General features: G+C 38.2%; 1 long non-coding RNA gene across 1 annotated transcript in view; it reads right to left on the reverse strand.

The window, feature by feature from the left end:
* LOC138258708 (uncharacterized) overlaps nucleotides 1-17208 on the reverse strand; it is a 123471-nt gene extending 106263 nt beyond the window's left edge. Inside the window, exon 1 of the long non-coding RNA XR_011198518.1 lies at nucleotides 16876-17208. This is a non-coding gene — a long non-coding RNA (uncharacterized lncRNA). The remainder of the gene's footprint in view (nucleotides 1-16875) is intronic.
* Between the last annotated feature and the right edge of the window lie 2065 nt (nucleotides 17209-19273).

Consider the following 19273-nt stretch of genomic DNA (forward strand, 5'->3'; position numbering starts at 1 on the left):
ACCGGCAAATTGACTAAGACCTTGTGGGTTGAAACGCGTTGGTGTTGGGCTAATTGATTCACATTACCAATAAAATAAGACATTCCAAGGATCCTGTGAGTGCTGCGTATGACTATTAGACAATTTGTTGGTGAATATATAGATATCTCTCTCTCTCTCTCTCTCTCTCTATATATATATATATATATATATATATATATATATATATATATATATATATATATATATATAGATACACACACTTTACTGAGTTTTTGCGTTATTTGATTATTATTGCACTGTATATGTTTAACTGAATTGAATGTAGAAACGCGCCTGGGCTTATGGAAGTTATAGAAGAATGATTGCCCTGCTATCAGAGTACTACCCTCCTTCTTGAAGGACTGCTTTGCTGTCTTAGAAGTAAGACTGGACTTGCTTGCCTTTATTACAGGCTACCCAGAGTGACTGCAAGGGTCAGTTGACTAACCTCCTGTGTGAGCTACTGGGACACAACAAGTTTCAGAGACCTCCTGCAAATGTCCAGCCGACCTGCTGCAACTGGACCTGCCTGGACCTGCATCTGGACCTGCTTGAACCCTGTTGGCTTATGCTGCAGTGAGTACCTGATCACCAAGGAGTAACTCCTCAGGTCTTGGACCCTTGGCTGGCATACAAGAGTAGTCCTCCACAAGAAAAGTTGAAAATCCTGACTTTTGGGTTCATTCGTGCCAACTCTACCTCCCGTGACAACTGCCAATGTGAACCTCTTGGGGAGACTTGCCCTTTGTATCCACAGCGACCACTAGCACCCACCAGCACTGCAAGACCCACACTTCACACGTCAGCATTGACAGTCAGAGACAACTGCCAATGCAAAGCTACAGCAACGACCATGTGCAGCGCTTGACCTGCTCTTTGTGTTACAGTGAGAACCGTCCAGGATGCTTGACCTTCTCTTGGAACTACAGTGATGACCATCCACAACACTCAGCCACCTCCGTGCACCCTTCTCCACTGCAAAAAGAATTCTGGGCTCCTGACATCAAAGGTAAAATTTTGCCTGGACTAACCTGGTCCCCCTATCTAACCCACTCATTGTGGTCAGCCTGAACTTGTGACTGTGCCCTGGTCTGGAGCAACCAGATGGTCATGAGTGGTGCTTTGTGATTTTGACACTATTTTCACTACAACGTCTGAATTTGAGTGTCTCAGTTTCTACTGATTGGATTTGTGTTGTTCTGGTATAATTTCAATTAGTAAAATGTACTCTATTTTTCTACATTGGTTTAAGTGTTTTCTTGTATTTTTTTTAATTTATAACTGTTTGTGTGCTGCATAAATTCATTCCACTTTGTTAAGCCTGACTGATTTGTGGCAAGCTACCAAATGGTTAAGCACAAGTTGATTTAGTAACTGTTTATAGTTCCCCCTTACAAGGATTGTGGTTGTTGCCTTAGTGGGGCTTCCTCATCCCTCAACCAATAACACAATTTTGTTCAATTTATATTAGTTTTTGCCCTGGATTTAGTATCAACACATGGCATGATTCTAATGGTTGCTCCCTCCAGACACCAACCATTTGTTGTGGGTAGTCATAGCACAGCTTCTTATTTCTGTCTTTCAGTTGCATTCTATAAGTAACAAGCACTAACTGATCCTGTCACTCCATTGGTCAAATCCATCACATTTGAGAAAGGTATAGCTCCTTTTCTAGCTCAATAGCCATTAGGCACATATTCTACATTAGACATGTGTCTCTGTTTTTTTTTTTTCTTTTTTTTTTTTTTTACAAAAGAGAGTTACATTCTCATTTACATGTGGATTAAATGAACACATACCTGTGCTTTTCAGATTAAAGGTAAGGCGTCTCTAGATTTTCTATTCCACAAACTCTAAAAAAGGGTCTCATCATTTGGGTAAGGCATTTATATTTTTCTAATTCATCTCATTAAGACGGAAATGCAGATACCTTTTGTGCCACAAAAGGCCTAAGCTAAGAAGTGTGAGTGTGCTTCTCTTTCCAACAGTACAAGCTGTATAATTATTAAATAGTAACAACTGATATGTATGTGACTACTAATCACTGGTAGGTACACATATGTATGTCTCACTCTAGGAGGAGTTCTCACATATGTAGTTTTCCTTTCCTAAACTAAGGGGCAGATTTAAGAGCCCCCTAGTGGCTCCTTGCACCACATCAGAGTAATTTTGTTTACACTAATGTGGCCCAATGAGGCCAAAATTGCCACACCAAATTTACAAAGTGGCGCAATGCATGCATTGCTCCACTTTGTAACCCATTGCGCTACATTATGCCTATGCCAGGCATAATGTATGGAAAGGGGGCGTACCCCCTTAGCGGGGCCGAAAAAATGGTGCAAAGAAATCTAGAAGATTTCAGTGTAAGCATTAAAAGGAGCCACACCATTGTTTACAATGGGCCTCGCAAAATTAGCATTAACATTTTTTCGTCTAATCCTGCAAAGCGCTGAACTAGCATAAAAAATTATGACACTAGCTCCCTAACTACCTCCATGGTGCGCCGTATAGTAAATACGGCGCACAACTGGTGGCATTAGGGGCGCTAAGTGGCCCCTAAATATTTCTAACTGAGAACTTATTCTTTTCTTCAGCCCTTTAATAGTGATTCATGAGGGTGAATGACCACGACGACTGAAATTTTTTTTTTCCCCCTTTTAGAAAACCTAAAGTGTACATTATATTTAATATTTCAGTAAAGTGTTTACAATCTTTTGGTTTTGTGAGAGTTTATTTGAAAGAATGGTCAGATCAACAAAGCAGGATGTTGCTACTTATTTCCAATCTGTTGTTTGATATACAATGTCCACCTGAAGAAGGTCAGGTGGAAATTGTATCACATGACCAATGTCTTAACGTTTATTTTAATATATGCCTTGTAAACCTAAATATATACGTTTTATTTCATTTTTTTAATTTAAAATGTATAGCACAATGACGTCAGAAATTTGTCAGGTATTAAGTATAAATCAGTGGAATGTAACGATTCCTATTGTATCATACCGCATCGCAACAAGAATGTTGCCAAATGTCAATTCATAGAAGCATTCATTAATTTCTAGGATAAAATCACCAAGTGTAGCCCCTTTTTCTTGGGGGTTTGTTCGATTTTGTTATTTTATCACATAATTAAATGAATGACAGTCACCCCGTTTCTCTTTCACTTTTTGCACTTTCCCATTCCTTCATCTATACTTTTTCTACACAAAATAACTCTATTTTATTTTTCTACTTTAATATTAAAGGATGGTGATTCAATTTTCCAGGTTCAAGCAAAGGTGGCTGAAGCAAAATATGTTTGCCATTGTGTTGCAGTCCACATGCATGGAGAACTTAAAGGGCATATTTAAGAAAAGCGGCGCTGCTCTGTATGCAGCACTACTTTTCTTGCACCCTATACTGCCCCCCCACCGCCACCATTTGTGCGCCGTATTTAAAATACAGCGCACCATCACGCAGGGTAGGGGGTAATAGCGTCATTTTTCATGATGCTATTGATGTACTCTGCAGGAGTAGCGCCAAAATACTGGTGCTACTCCTGCAGAGTACATAGGGGCCCATTATAAATAATGGAAGCCCCCTTTTAACACCTGCTCTGTGCAGGCGTTAAAAGTGCCATACAAAATTAAGTAAGGAAGTCTGTTAGATTTCCTTGCGTCATTTTTTCAGCCAACTTAACGGGAGAATGCGCCCTTTGCATACATTATGCCTGGCGCAGGCATAATGTAGCGCAAAGGGTTATAAAGTGGTGCAATGCATGCATTGTGCCACTTTGTAAATATGGCTCGAGAAGTTTGCCCCTGTTGGGCCACATTAGCGTAAAAAAAAAAATATGCTAATGTGGCGCAAGGTAGTACTAGGGGCTTATAAATATGGTCCTAACTGTACAGGTCAAATGACAAACGTTCACTGTCAATATACAAAATGGGTCTGCATCTACCATATCTATACAATGGCCAAAACTGGCTACTACCTGGATATCATTACTGCTATTAGCCTAATGGCCTTTAGTGTTCACTACCACTGCACCAACTTCCCTCAACATTAGTTAATGCTCCAACATCATAAAAACTACTAAATTTACCAAATTCCAAAACTGAGAAAAACGTGAATGCGAAATATTTTTGCAACTTAAAGATAGGAACATTGATGTTTACAACAAGAAATAAGTGACCAACAATCAGGCTAGAAGTTGTTCTGTGCCTGTGGTCCACGGAAAGATGCAGCTATTGATGCATGAAATTTAAGAAAACAAACTGAAAAGGAAATTACAGAACAGAAATTGGAGGTTGTAACAATTGTAAAGGCCGAAGTTTATGGGTGGAAGGAGGACAAAGTATACAGCGGATGTTGTTCTATGGAAACACCAGATGTAGCAAGGAAAAACTTAAACTGAGTGAGGAGTTTCCACAATATAATAAAACAGACAAAACGAAAGCTCATTAGGAAAGGTTTTAGTGGATTTAATCTGAAGTAAAATAAAGAAAACAAAAAACAAAGAGAAGGATAAATGGTTATGTTCAGCATGGGAAGGCAAGCAGAATTAATTGAAGTGAAAATAACAAAGAGTAGGGAGCACACAGGGAGAAGGAAAGGAACATTTTAAAAAGCTGGATATAATAAGAGCCAGACTGCAGAAGAGCGTAGTGGAAGGAAGTAGTAAAGAATAGAGGTCGAGATAAAGGACACATTCAAGGTCACGTTAATAAAAGTAGGAATTGTAATTATTGGTGAAATAAGGTGAAGGTCGATGTTAAAGGAGGTGAAAGTGTAGGTATTCGAGGTAGTGACAAGTCTTTATGACAATCTCTGTATGAGTTAACATGTTTTATTTCAGCTAACTTTTAGACTCAGAGACATATTTACTTCTGAAGAATTAAAACGCCTAACTTTAATTAGGTACCTCATGTGCATGTTTTCCCTACTATTGCAGTGACTTATATGTGGTCTGTTTAGTAGCTGAGGCGCATTACATTGTGCTGTTGAACAGTAGACATAGACTTGTGAGCTAAGGTTCTGCTGTTTTGAAAGTAAATAAACTGTTTCAAACTGTACCTATACATTTGGGGGATTAGTTTACGACCACTTTACTGTTTGCGGATAAAGATCCAGTGAATTATACTTTATTGGCCCAATGTCACACTAACCTTTCGACGTACTAATTTGCCAAAATAGCACACTGAAAGACAAAGATACCATTAAATTGGTTAATAGTAACAGTTTTTAATATTTACTGTCCTCAAAATTAAAGTGAGAGACCAAAAAACTGTGATTTTAAAAGGTATTATGACAAAGAAACGATTTAGTATGGTTTAAGGTTACTGTAAAGTGTAAAGGGGCGCAGATTTGAGCTGTGTGATGAGTCATAGTAGTGAAGGCTCCAAAGGCACTGTCAAAGAGAGACGAAGCATAGAGAAAGAAAGGGCCTCTGAAGTCAGTCCAAGGTGAAGACAGTAAGAACTTCTTGTGCTTGCTAGCAATGCTGCAGGGACTGGAACAGAAAATAAGTTTCTGCAGCCATTGAAATGGGGAAAAGCTGTTTGTGCTTGCCAGCAATGCTGCAGGGACTGGAAGAGAGAAATCCGTTTCAGCAGCCAGTGAAATATGGTAGAGGAGCAGAAATATCAGGGCCTGCAGGCAATGCAAATGTAAACAAAACAATTCTGATGCACAAACTACCCTTAAAATGCAGCCACAATAAAGGAAATATGGAATATAAACTTGGCTTTGTGGCCAGTGTAACAAGAGATCCAACTATGTCGAAACAAAACAGCTGGTTTAATAATTCAAAGATTAACTTTTTATAGAACTCTTAATACATTATTTTTGCTGTACACAAGCACTGTAAGTAAGAAGCGGTAATATTATACAACTTGTCCATACTCACTTTATACATTTCTGATCAACGAAAAAGTGAGCTAGCCCTGTGTTCAAATGTTTCACCTGTAGTTCACAACAGATTTCAACAGCAAGATCAGACTTCACTTGGACATCTTTCAGACGTTATAACTTTCACATGTGGTGCATGACATTTATGAAGTGTGAAAAAAAAACAGGAAAACGTCAAATAAAGTATTCCAACTACACGGGCAATTTAATACAGTATTCTGTGCAGAAAAAAAACAGACATCTATCTATCATGATTTAATCCAGGAATCTGTGCAGAAAAAAAGCAAACAGACATCTCACTATCCGTGGAATGGACATCAGAAAAAAGTAATCTGGAATGGAATCCATTCAGAAGAAATGTATCTGACCTCAAATAATTGGTGGTGTGTTGCCTTAATCATTTTCTTTGATGTAATGTGAGTCTGGCCAACCTAGGTGAGCACCCACTGAGTGATATTAATACCTCTGTTGGGATAGGAAAGTGGTTATCCTGGAAATCTATTTCGGGATTCCAGTGAAAGATATATGTGAGCCAGCAGAATCAGATAGGAGAATGTATGTCAGTAGTTAGTAGAAAATGAGAGTATTCAGAAGCAGATAGAAAGACATAACAATATTGGATAATCCCCATTTAATTTATATCAGTTGTCATTACAAGAAGAATATTTGTATTAGTTTTCACTAGATAAAAAGAGATTGGCTGTTTGGATCTGGCTACAGGCATCTTTAGATGTATGTACCACCTCAACCCATCCAGTCTTCAAAAAATAACAATAAGAAGTACCACGTGTGGGCTTTGGATCAGCCTTCTTCATCCCTTGGTTTTTATGTGCTTGACAGTCTGCCATTTCTTGGATGGCCTGTCTATCAAAGCCATGGCATCTCATCAAATAGTTACATTGTTTCTTTTGATTTTCCATTGTCTTTTGATGACAGGGGTCAAGTATTCCTTTTGTTTAGAATAGTTGCCGTTCCTGCTCTTTGATGTATTTACTCTGCTGACACAATGGCACTTTAACTTCTTGTTTAGGGTTTTTATCTTTAGGAAGTGCTTGCTGTTTGAATGCTCTATCTTGTCATAAAACCAAAGTGTTATTCATCATCATAGTCACTTTATATACCTACATGAACAGAACACAATAAAACAATACAATAAAACGAATGCAATTCGTCAGGACAAGGCATAATGAAAAATGCAGTGCTAGGGTAAAACTTCATAAGTCCAAAAGTGAGGAAAGAGTACAATATTGGGTTTTCACATAGAACAGGTGGTGATACAACAGCACATAAGAACTACAGTGCAAATGCATGTGCAAGAAATGCAGGGAGTGCAACAGTAATGCAATTTAAGAAATCATATTAAAAGACATGTCCGTTTATACGATGCACTCTGGGGATACTTCACTATGACATATACACCAAGTGGGTCTTCTTCTGTCTAAAACTTCATAAAACCAAAGTTGGAAGAAGAGCACACTATTTGGTTTTGACAAAGAGCAGGTGGAGATGCAACAACACATATAAACTAAAGGTCAAATGCATGTGCAAAGAATACAGAAATGTGCAACAGCAATACAATTTAAAAGATCACACTAAAAGACTTGTCTATTTATGCCATGCACTCTTGAGATACTTCACTAAAGCATACACTGCAAATGAGTCTTATCCTATCTTAAAAGCCAACCACGCAGATGACTGATATAGTAGTCCCAACTTATGACATACTGGGGTAATCCATTTGGCTTGCTGAGTATGCTGGACAGAAAAAGAGGAAATGTTCCTCAGTCTCCTTATAATATAAGATACAGCACTCCGCTGTGCTCCCGGTGTTGGCTGACCAAGTGCTTAAAAATGCTGCAAGGGGAAGAATGCCATAGCAAAAGTTTAAGTAAAGGCATCTGGCAAAAATAGGAGATAGTATCTCAGAAGTTTTCATTAAAAAATACTTTAAAAGTTCAAAAGCATTGAGTAAACATGCCTAAAACTCCAGTGCTGTTCACCATCTGCCTGTGCACATTCATTTTGTTTTAGGGTCATAATAATTTGTTGGTGGAGCAATAGCTTTTTTCACCATAAAGTAAGTATATGCACACATACTTTCTTAAGGATGCAGCACAAATATCACTTCTCTGTCAAAAGTGTGTTCTAGTCAATATTTTGTTGTGTACGCCTTTTGAGTTCATTCTTACACTGCAAAAATTAATTTTCTGACTCTTACTCATAACACTCTACATTGAGAGTTCAGCTTAACTCTGGTCACACTGTTTGTTTAGGTAGGGAGCTCTGCTTCCAATGTCCATATTATTAGAGCCCCAGATGATTCTTCACTATGCGATTTTCTTTAAAGGACTATGAAAGGCAACCTACACAAAGGCAATCAACTATTGTCAAATACCACTCTAAACATCTAACAAAATGCCACACTTTTGTTCTCAGCTAATGCTTACTGTATATAATATTTAATACCTATATTTAAGTATTTTTATGTGTTTCTAATTTTGCTAGGGAGAGGCAATCAAGCAGAGATATACCACATGCATCAAATGGAGCACAAATATACAAGACAGCTGGCCACCACATAGCTCCGAACAGCACTGACAACTATTGACACTGAAAAAGATCTTGTGACCTGATATCTAATAAAGCCATTCATGGCCCTACAGAAATGGATCTCAATGCTCAACCTTCAAATAAAATATTGAACTTTACAGTTTTAAGGGTGGAAAGGAACACAGTAACTAAAGCATGAACCATGTGACCACAGTGCTACACAGTCAAGCAAACGGTAGATGTGTGCTGTATCAATACAGATAACATAATATTACTCCATGTGGGAATGCAGTGATTTGATGCCTAAACTGCATATACCCTAGTATCAATTTCCAAATCTAAGGGTATATGTCTGTATTCACTAAGCACCACGTGACAGTATTTGACAATAACTAGAGATCCTCAAATGCCACATATTCCAATAATTATTGCCTCTAAAGAGTGCATTGACCAGTATTAGTTATAGCAGCATGCAAGATAAGGCAGCATTTAGTACTCAAAGGATTTATTCAGTGTCCCTCCGTAGATGGTTTATTCCAGTGCTTGGTATAAACTCCACTGAACATTGCAAGTGCTACCTTTGGCTAGCTTGCTGACATCTCACAAGATGTATTATGTGAAGCACAACATGTATTTGCACTTTAAGTTACCATGTGCTTTCAAGGAGATGTATATCAATATGGAAAATAAATTGCTATTTTTTTCCTTGTCTACTTTTAGTGATTAGGTGACTGGACTCATTGCACTAGCCTAACTAGGATAATAGAGGGCACTTCTGCAAAATCAAGTAAAGTAGCACAAAGTCATGAATTGGTATTTACTTTCCGGGCAAAATATATTTCTCTCAGCTGGAAAAGTGCTCTCCCTTTCAGCACAGTTAGTGCTCTGCGATTCTTTGTGACACTGTGAGCCTCAGTGTCATTTGGTTTGATGCTCCGGTGGTGCAGTGTGCCAGCCCAGATTTACAAGGCCACGCAAAGTCACCTTGCGTGGCTTTTCATGGGCTTCTAAATATGGCCCCCTTTCACGCATAACACTGCATGAAAGGGACGGTACATGGGTGTTGCTTGGGGGTGTTCTCATGCAACACCTATGTAACCGGAAGGAATCAGATGCATTCCCAGATGTACAAGTCTGAGAATGCTTCAGATTCCTACGCCATCTCACGGGTGGCATCAGAATGACACAACATGGAGAACTATATTTATTTCTCCCTGTTTTTTCCTCTTTCTATGTGTGCTTCATTCTGTAGCACGCATAGCAGGAGGAAAACACCTCTTGTGATTATTTTTGTGCAGAAAGGTGTCCCTTCCTGCACAAAAACAATCATCTCCGCAATACACGCATCCTTGCATCACTGTTCCCGCAAATTGCGCTAGGCAGCAATTTGTGGAGCCAGCATGGGGAGAGGAGAGAAATGTGCTGTATCTTGTAGATATGGTGCATTTCTGCACTTTCCCGGTGGCTCAGGGCAGCACAGTAGGGCACTTGCTGCACCACCCTGCACCACTGGCCTCGTGAATGAGGGCTTTAGCATCACATGGGTGCTACACGGATGTTTCTTGGGTATTCCAGCGCCACTAAAAGTGTAAGACTGGTCTTTTCCATGAAAAAAACAATGCCTCCTTGAGGCAAGAGTATATATATATATATATATATATATATATATATATATATATATATATATATATATATATATATAATAGTAGCCTATCCTTACTCTGTAGAAGGAAAAAGATACGGACACCTCAGGAAAGTTGCAAAAATGAGTTTACTATCATCAGATATCACCTCCCAACACATTTCAGCCGTAGCCTTGGTCAAAATAACCAAATACATTCAACAAAGAAACCTCCGATCAAGATTGGCTCTCTGCCTTGGAACACCACCATACAAGAAAGAGACAATAGGTGTTACATCCTTCTCATCCAAGCAGCCAAACTATGGAATTCATTACCCCCAAATATAAGATCCACAGAAGGATATCTTGCCTTCAGAAGACTACTCAAGAGTTGATTCTTTCCTTCATAACCACAATATCCAAACAGCAATGGACTGCATATGCCTGTGTTGATAAATATTTATAATCTGATTATGTGTATATTTTAGAAATGTATAGTTCTTTAGGAAATATGTATTGCTACTATGTAACAATAATAAATTATACACACACTCTTTAAGTCTGTTTAACAAATGTACATTTACTCACGGTTAAATATTTAAATATGTGTGTATATGTGTGCGCTTGTGTGTGTATATATATTTATACACACACACACACACAGCTGGTCACACAGCCAGACCGCTATGAAGTTTTGTACCCGTAACCATAGGAGCAAATCAGCTTTGTAGATTGTATTTAAATCCTCCCAGTTTTTCATAATTTTATGTAATATGTATATGTTTTATTGCATTACTATTGTTCTGTTAAATTTTTTGCTGAAGGATTTATTTTATGGTTTTAATTAACAAATAAAATAAACATTCTGGCCTCTCTCTCTCTCTCTCTATATATATATATATATATATATATTTATATATTTTTATATATATATATGTGTGTGTGTGTGTATGTATATATATATATATATATATATATATATATGTGTGTGTGTGTGTAGACATATATATGTGTATATTATTCTATGATTAACATGTTCATAGGTCATTGCATAGCTCCTAGATAAGTTATTCTATTACATACTTATTAATCCCTGCTTTAATTTTTATATAACACTGATCAATTGTTTTATTATCATAAGCATTTCACTATTCAAAAATTGAGGAAAGATAAAGGAATGTTAGAAAAGTACACTTATTGATTAACTTCAAATATTACAAATCTTGAAAGTCTGTGTTTCTACAATACTACTTTTCTACTCATATTATTATACCCATTATTATATTATTGGCCCATATCATCCCGTAATATGTATTTACATATCTATTTATTACTCTAGTCCTACTGTACTAGAGACAAATGAAATAAAAATAAATTAAAAAAAATCTAATTATGAATAATTAAATTAAAGGTAAAAAATAAATGACTAAATAAAATAAAAAATTATATATATATATATATATATATATTTTTTTTTTACTCTCTTGTAAGCTTTACTTTGTCTACCCATCACCATATGTCATGTCTCTAGCAATCTATCCTCCATCCCCTCTCTGACTCATCCCAAACCCATTCTACTTTCATCTCCAAAATAACCCTGCATAAACTGTTCCCTAGTCTACCACATCTAGCTCATCCCAAACCTCAGTTTACTACCATGATATCCCAAACAACCCTACTAAATTCTCCCTCATTTATCTCACCTTTGACTCATCCAAAACCCCTCCTGCTACTATGATCTCCCTAACTCTTTCCTCAGACTTTTCCATCCTCGATCTCTCCTGTACTCATCCCAAACCCCATTCTATTACAATAAACTCCCAATTAACAATTCTGGATTCTTCCATCCTCATCCCTCCATTACTCCAGTCAATCCAACTAACTAACTCACATATGCTCTGCTCAAAATTAACTAATAATAATGCTAATACTGTACTCATATTTCCCTATACTAATCCACCACTAATTCCTTTTGGGTTATATATATTGTGTACGTTATATATAATTACAGCTGGCCCTCCTGACTTGGATTTTAGAAAGAGAAAAACTGGCCAAACAAATATTGTGCATATTAAATAATATTATTTTGAATAAGCTTGCATAAGCTATGGTGTGATGTGTAAAACTAATCAGTGTATATGTTTGGGATTTTCCACAGTGCAACCCTAGCAGAAGAGCTTTGTGTATCATCTGATCTAAGAACCATGAAACAGCTAAAAATAACTTTAGAATGGCAATGGCTTTGGAACATGAGACACTGCTGCTGGTTAGGAGAACATTCCTTGAGGTTTCCACTCTTTAAATGTGTTGCTTTATATTCGTTCAATGAACAAGCACAATAGACCATTCCTGGATGTGCTAAGAATGTCTTGCCATATCTCTTGGCAAGTGTAGCCTTTGGGGAAACTTCCCGGGTTTTAGAAACCCAAAATGCTGTACAGTATTATCTTGAGTGATACAGGTTGCTATGGTTGCCGTGGCTGTGCAGGAGTGTAGCCACAACTATGTTTTACGAGTTACCCTCTTTCAAAAATCGAATTGTACAGCTTATTGAATATATAATTTAGTTTTTGTACCCCACAGGAAACTCTGATGGAGCTACTTTTCACTTACTATTATGTTTTGTATTATTCATTCAAATCAAGAGTTGAGTAACATTCATATTTTTTATTTTTGTTGCAATTATTTACAACTTAATTCAAAGTAAGACATAGTGATACAGTGTCCCAAACCCAAGTCTCGTCATGTATGTATCTAATGAGCCTTTTTGGGCAGCTGATAAAAGTACTTGTGAGTGACCTCATACCCCCATCCACAGCCAAAACAAAGTAAGAGACTGGCATATTGTTTCCTTGACTCAACATACTGTAATAGTTAGAATGTAAGGGTGCAGTGTGTCATATTTCTGAATAAAAATAATAAAACACATGGTGTTATTGAAATCGTTAGAATGTAAGTGTGTAAGTGTGTTATCTTTCTGAATAAAAATACTAAAAATATGGTGTTGTTGTGCAAAGCTTGACACCGCGGTACTGAAAGTTTAGTGATATTAGCTATCAGAGTAGTACTGGTATTATCAACCCAGTTTGGGCTTGAACTTGTAACCTGCATGTTAGAGAGATCACAGCATTATGACGCTAAAATAAATTTCCAGAGAGAAGAAAACAATCCACCGATCCAGTGTCACTAAAAATGACCAGTAATCGCAACTCCATAAGGATCCTTTGTTTGGCGACATCTGCTCTGGGTGTGGGTCCTATAGGGACATCGCTCATCTGAGAGCCCTTTAAAGTCAATGAGGGCTGGAAAGAACAATGCGCTGCCTTTTGGTATATCCCTGCTCCTTTCACTCTTTTATGGATCCCTCTATACGCTCATCCCTTGGTCTGCTTAACATTTTTGTTTGTTTTGCTTGTTATGCCTGCTGCAATACACATTTGCTTCTAGATGTTGGACCGTGGAAACAGCATATATACCAAAGAGAGGTTATATTTATTAGTGCCACAGAGTGTTTGGTTTGGTTGCAAAGACCAAGACTAGTCACCGTCAGTAGGGCAACTAAGACTAGTCAATGGAGTGGATTGTGCTTACAGTGGTCCGGACCCTGACCACCTGGAGCCAAGCCTCTAGTTGTGGTTACATTAACCAAGTACAGCAGGCGTTAGCAAGGCATGCATGGCAGCCTAAATAGGAGGCACATACGGGATAAAAGACACTAACTTATCATAAAATGTACAATAATTCAAATTCAATTCAAAGGTTGTTTAGGGCCAGAATGCTCCACGAGCAGCCAAAGGGGAGGCTGGTCGGTCACGGCAATCTCAGGTATATGCATCCTGCAGCCGTAGGGTCTGTTCTGTGGGGTCTTGTGCTCTTCACGCTGGATAAGGGACAGCACTTGCCTATGAAGAGCAGGGTCCTTCCGAACCAGTTAATGGGTGGGATAAACTTGCACTAAATGTATTAATGATGATTGCTGTCGTGTTTATCAACTGCCTTGTCATATTTTACATAGAGGTGTATTTAATTTGAGATAATATGTTTATATGTGTAAGTTATGAAAACATTTTACACCGTACCTAAACGGTTACAATACTTCATAGTATTTAATGTACTGTTGTAGGGAGACAACGATCTGAAACCTTTGAAAGTTACTGAAGTGTCACTAGAAAGACTTCTCAAAGCCACCTTCTCTCAGAGCAGAATTTAAAACTGTAGTTTCACCTCACCGCAGATGGGTTGTTTCTTGCTACAGGTTTACATCCACAGATTCCATGCCATCTCATAAAAAGCTCCACCTCCACAAAATTCATAAAACCCTACATGAAAAATTGACCTTGACTTAAATTGTAATTTTCCTTCTTTTCTTTTGAAGCCTGTCTACCTTTGTGTCTATTTCTTTGAAATCATATTCCTGCAACTAAACAATATGACTATTCATTCCATCATATTTCCTTTTCATATGATGACACCAAACTCATTTTTGTACCACAAAGAAACTGGTGTAAAAGCATTGAATTGTTTCCTTGAGCACAAGATCATTCCCAATAAACAATGGAGAATAACCACTAACTCAGAGTTCCCAAGGAGTGTACTTCTCGCGATGAAGAGCTTCAGAGCCTTGTCACGGCCACTTAGCCCTACATAAATGCAATTTCGATTCAATTCGAATCTATTTCCATTCACCCAAACACTCTTCCCCAGAATGATTTGCTTTTATGCATATTATGGAATTGTGGAACTGTCACTGTAAGTCAGCATTTTCATTTTTCAAAGACTATTTCCAAAACAGATGGACATCACGGAAAAATAGGAACACGGACACACGGCGTTGTCAATTATCGACCTGACTGAGTAGGAGCCTGTCCACGGTCAGGAAAGGACCAATCAGTGGCACACTACAGGTTTCCCATCTATCTTAGACACAGCAAGGCACCATGCAATCTAAAGGACACTGCGGCCACAGGAGCAGTGCCGTGAGACCCCTGCTGGCCACTATTCACTCGTGGGCCTAGCCACCAAACTGGGGTGTGACCTGGAGCTAAGCCTGATTAAACTAAAGCGCTCACCTCCCCCGCATCTGGAGGAGCAGACCAGAAAGAAACATTTTCATTTGTTTCTTTCACACTTAAAATATGAACGCAGTTCATTGGATGAACACAAATACAATTACATTCCAAGTCACATGTTTTTCTAAACCAGCCCTTCAGCTTTTAGAAGAATGAAAAACGTAATGCATGATTAAAAACGTTTTTGAAGAAATTCACTATAATCTGATGGAATCCATATTAAGTGGAATAGGTTTCCTACTATTTAAGAGGACATTTGGTAACATAATATAACATAAAGTTAAAAGATTAATGTAACTTCAAGGGTAATCCAACTACAGCTAACATGCAAAGTTAGAGTGCTCTACTGAGCCCGGGGATTTGGTATGGCTACATATTTTTATGTTGTTTATAAACTAAATATAATAATGATCTGTGGCACTATTGACAAATTATCTTAATTTTGGATGGTGGATATGAAAGCAGTGAACTGAAACAAAGATGCATTACGTCATCTAACCAGGGTCACATCCTGGTGATTTGAAAATGCTGTTATTAGAAAACAGATCCCTCGGATCCATGATCGATCATTTTTACAGGAGATTGCACCTCTCAGGATAAGGCCCTATAAGCACACAGGAAATACACAAAACGAGGCTGAATTATATAAGCAAGAACCCTGGGAATTTTCAGTGAGAGCATAGGCTTGCACGAATGTTTTGAAGCCAGGTATTTTAAAAAGATATACGAGTTGTAAACATTTGGTGGATACGAGAGTCTTGTGGTGTTCCTCCCAGAGTAGATTTGGGAAACATCCCACCAACAAATGTAATCTTGTGTCGAACGATTTTTTTTAGAGATTGCATAAAGAAATTATATAAGCAGCATCTTGCCTGCCCCTGTGGGTCTTTTACAAGTTGCCAGGGGCATCCTGAAAATGTCACTGCCCCCAGTTTCAGCTGCGACCCCCACAGCAAAGTCGCTGCCCACTTGTGAAGCACCAAGCCGCCATTTAAAGGACCCGAGCAGCTGTGCGCGTGCGCCGTGCAGAGCCGCCCTCCTACATGCCATTAATCGGTGGTGTTTCTGCCTCTGGTGAACGGGAAATGGCTGCAGGTGAACGCAAATATGGCATATTCGTATTTCCGCACAGAGCGTCCTTTTTCCTTTAAGTAGAAGAAAATGTGACTTGCCAGTCAGAAATCCCCGTTGCAAGCAGTAGGCCTCTTTCTTCTGATCTGAGTGACTGGGCAAGGGGCTGGCTGGTTGTGGTTAAAAACAAGACGAGGGTGTTGAAACCAAAGTTGCCTCTTCCCCTCTGAGACTGTTAAGCATAAAATTAGGTGGTGTCATTTGTCAAAAATATCAATGAAGAAAGCAGACTGTACACTTTGATGCCTTGTCAGTGCTGATAAATGTAAAAGGTCTTGTTTGCCAAATAAAACAACAGCCATAGAACAGTGTAAAACGTAGACGCCGATTAATCCTCAGACAGTTGAGAAAAGCATAATAGAAATTACGACCATGACAGCCAACGTCAGGAATGTGACAACGATAAGTTGTCTGTTAAAAATACTTAGGATTTGCAGTGGTACTAAAAATGTTTCGAAACGTGTAACTCATTAAACTGTGCAGAAAAAAACCCATTCGCAAAGTTTTTATAGTGTTTCACTAAAAATACTGAACACAGCTGGGTTTTCAATTATTTGAGTAAATACAGTAAAAACGTGCATTGGTATCACTTACAGTATAGGCAGAGAAACTCCGGGTTCCGGAAGATCAGATCTTAACATTCCTACTCCAACGCCTTGCCTCCCTCAAGAGGCATTTGGAAACCAAACTGCCTCTAAAAAAAATCACAGCAATATTACAGTGTGATAACGTATTTAACGATATTTGTGAGCTAGGCTTGTTTCTGCTTTCTACTACTTTGGCGCCCGAGTGTTGTGTTTGTGTGTTAAATGCACCCATAGCCAAGTTTGGACTTTATTTTAATAGTAGATCTCGCATAAGGCTGTGGGATGTACATAACATGCTGAATTGTGGTCTTACAAAACTTAAAAGGCAAGCGAAAAACTGTAACCGGTGAAGGAAAACTTTCCTTTTCTTAAAAAAAGCATAAAATATCACAAGCTGAAAGTGGCAGGTTTTTTTTTCATAACTGAAAATGGGTTGGCGTTAATAGCATCATCGAACTGTGTGTCTAATAAACAAACATAAAAAATACATGCCCAATAGTTTCTTCTTCATATGTATATTTTCGATTGTGGTGTTAATTAAATAAATGTGGCACATGAACATGTGTTATTTTGGTTTGTAGAGTGACTGCACCAATAAATGCAAATTAGTGCATTTGTTACTACAGTGCAAAGATGAATGTCGAGTTGATAACTACAGTATAGGACATTTGATATTAGAACAACGCTGTGGGAAGCCAGCGACTCCCTTAACAGTCAGGAGGCCTCTTTAGTGTGATTTAACCTCCCTGCAGATTTAACCCCACGAATCCTGATTTAATTTAAATACCTTTTGATAAAACATATATGCAGATGTCGAGACAATAAGACGCTATTTATAGCCATTTTTGAGGAAAGGGGGACATCATGACACACTCCAGGGTTCAGCTCTGAGGAGTCATTGTCCTTATCCACTCCCAACAATGGCAATAAATGACGTGTTACACTCTGCATGTGTAAATATGCGCCCCTGCAATGAGTCTGTGATCAGGTTTTGCTTAAATACCTGTTTTTTTTATATCTAATGTCCTCGGTCCAACAGCTTGGCATGCATTAAATAAGCAAATGCAGAGAGTGATATGTCGTTGGGTATGTTGTTCGGGGAGGAAAGGGATGCTAGGACCCACTCGAAGCTGTCTTTCCTGCGCCTGCCCCACACTAAACAGTGATCATTAATGGCATACCATACTCTGGCGATAGATAGATAGCTAGATAGATCGATAGATAGCTAGATAGATCGATAGATCGATAGATAGATAACACATTATCATATAGTGCACATTCCATGTTATTACCACAGTAGAAATTGACCTTTTAAGTCCACAAGAAGAGGGCCTGGGATTGATTGCACTTTTTCCATGATTAAATAACAGTGCTCATAACAAATGCACATGAAAAAAACACGATGTCATAAACAGCATTTGCAGCTGTGCGCATAGTAATAAGCTACTTATTGTCATTGTTGAAAGAATGACAGCATGATGCACTCTAGGCTTCTCTTATAAGTCACTGCCATCCCCTACACGGAATAATGATAATGAAAACACGTTGCACTAACACAAACAACAACATTTGTATTTTCCTAAACAATGTGTGAAATAAAAACACTGACAATATTGACCTCATCGACCAACCACTTACACATCCCTGCAAATATTTACATTACCTAGATCCACATTTACTATAAAGTGGAATTCTGCAAACGAAAAAGGAACAGACAGAAGTACCACCAACACTGGGCTTTCTTCCTGGAAGCACACTTACCAGTGCGCCAACCATGCTCCACTGTGCTTAGTGTCAATATGTGACGTGGGAGTGTTGGGGTTGGGGTGTTTTATGAGCCGAGTGCCTCCTAGGAGGCAGTGGAAGTGAGGAATAGCCTGCCTGTGACTAGTACTAGAAGGATCTGGTGGCAATAGAGAAAGTTATTGGGTAAACTGTGGTTGCAAGGGTGCAGATTATCTGCCTTAAATTCACGACACGTCAATTTGTTGTTGTTCTTGGTTCAGCTACAGTCACTAGTGCAGAACAAGTAGACGTGAACCACAGCTCTTCAGAGCCTCTCTAGTCATGTTTTTGGAATGTAAATACACTGACTTCAGACTGTTTTTCAGTACCACAGACTGAATCGTCGTCTTAGGAACTATTATTCAGCGCAGTTATAAATGACCCATACCATACCACAAGGAACTGTAGTGTATATATATATATATATATATATATATATATATATATATATATATATATATATATATATATATATATATATATATATATAGTTTGTGTGTATATGAATGAGTGTGTGTGTGCTGCAGTAATGTCCAATAATGAGAATACATTTAGAAATGCAAAATGCAACCATACATTATACTAGAATTTATATCGATAAATACACACAATTTGTCAAA

Source organism: Pleurodeles waltl, chromosome 2_1, assembly GCF_031143425.1.
Source record: "Pleurodeles waltl isolate 20211129_DDA chromosome 2_1, aPleWal1.hap1.20221129, whole genome shotgun sequence".
In the NCBI taxonomy this organism is placed as follows: domain Eukaryota; kingdom Metazoa; phylum Chordata; class Amphibia; order Caudata; family Salamandridae; genus Pleurodeles; species Pleurodeles waltl.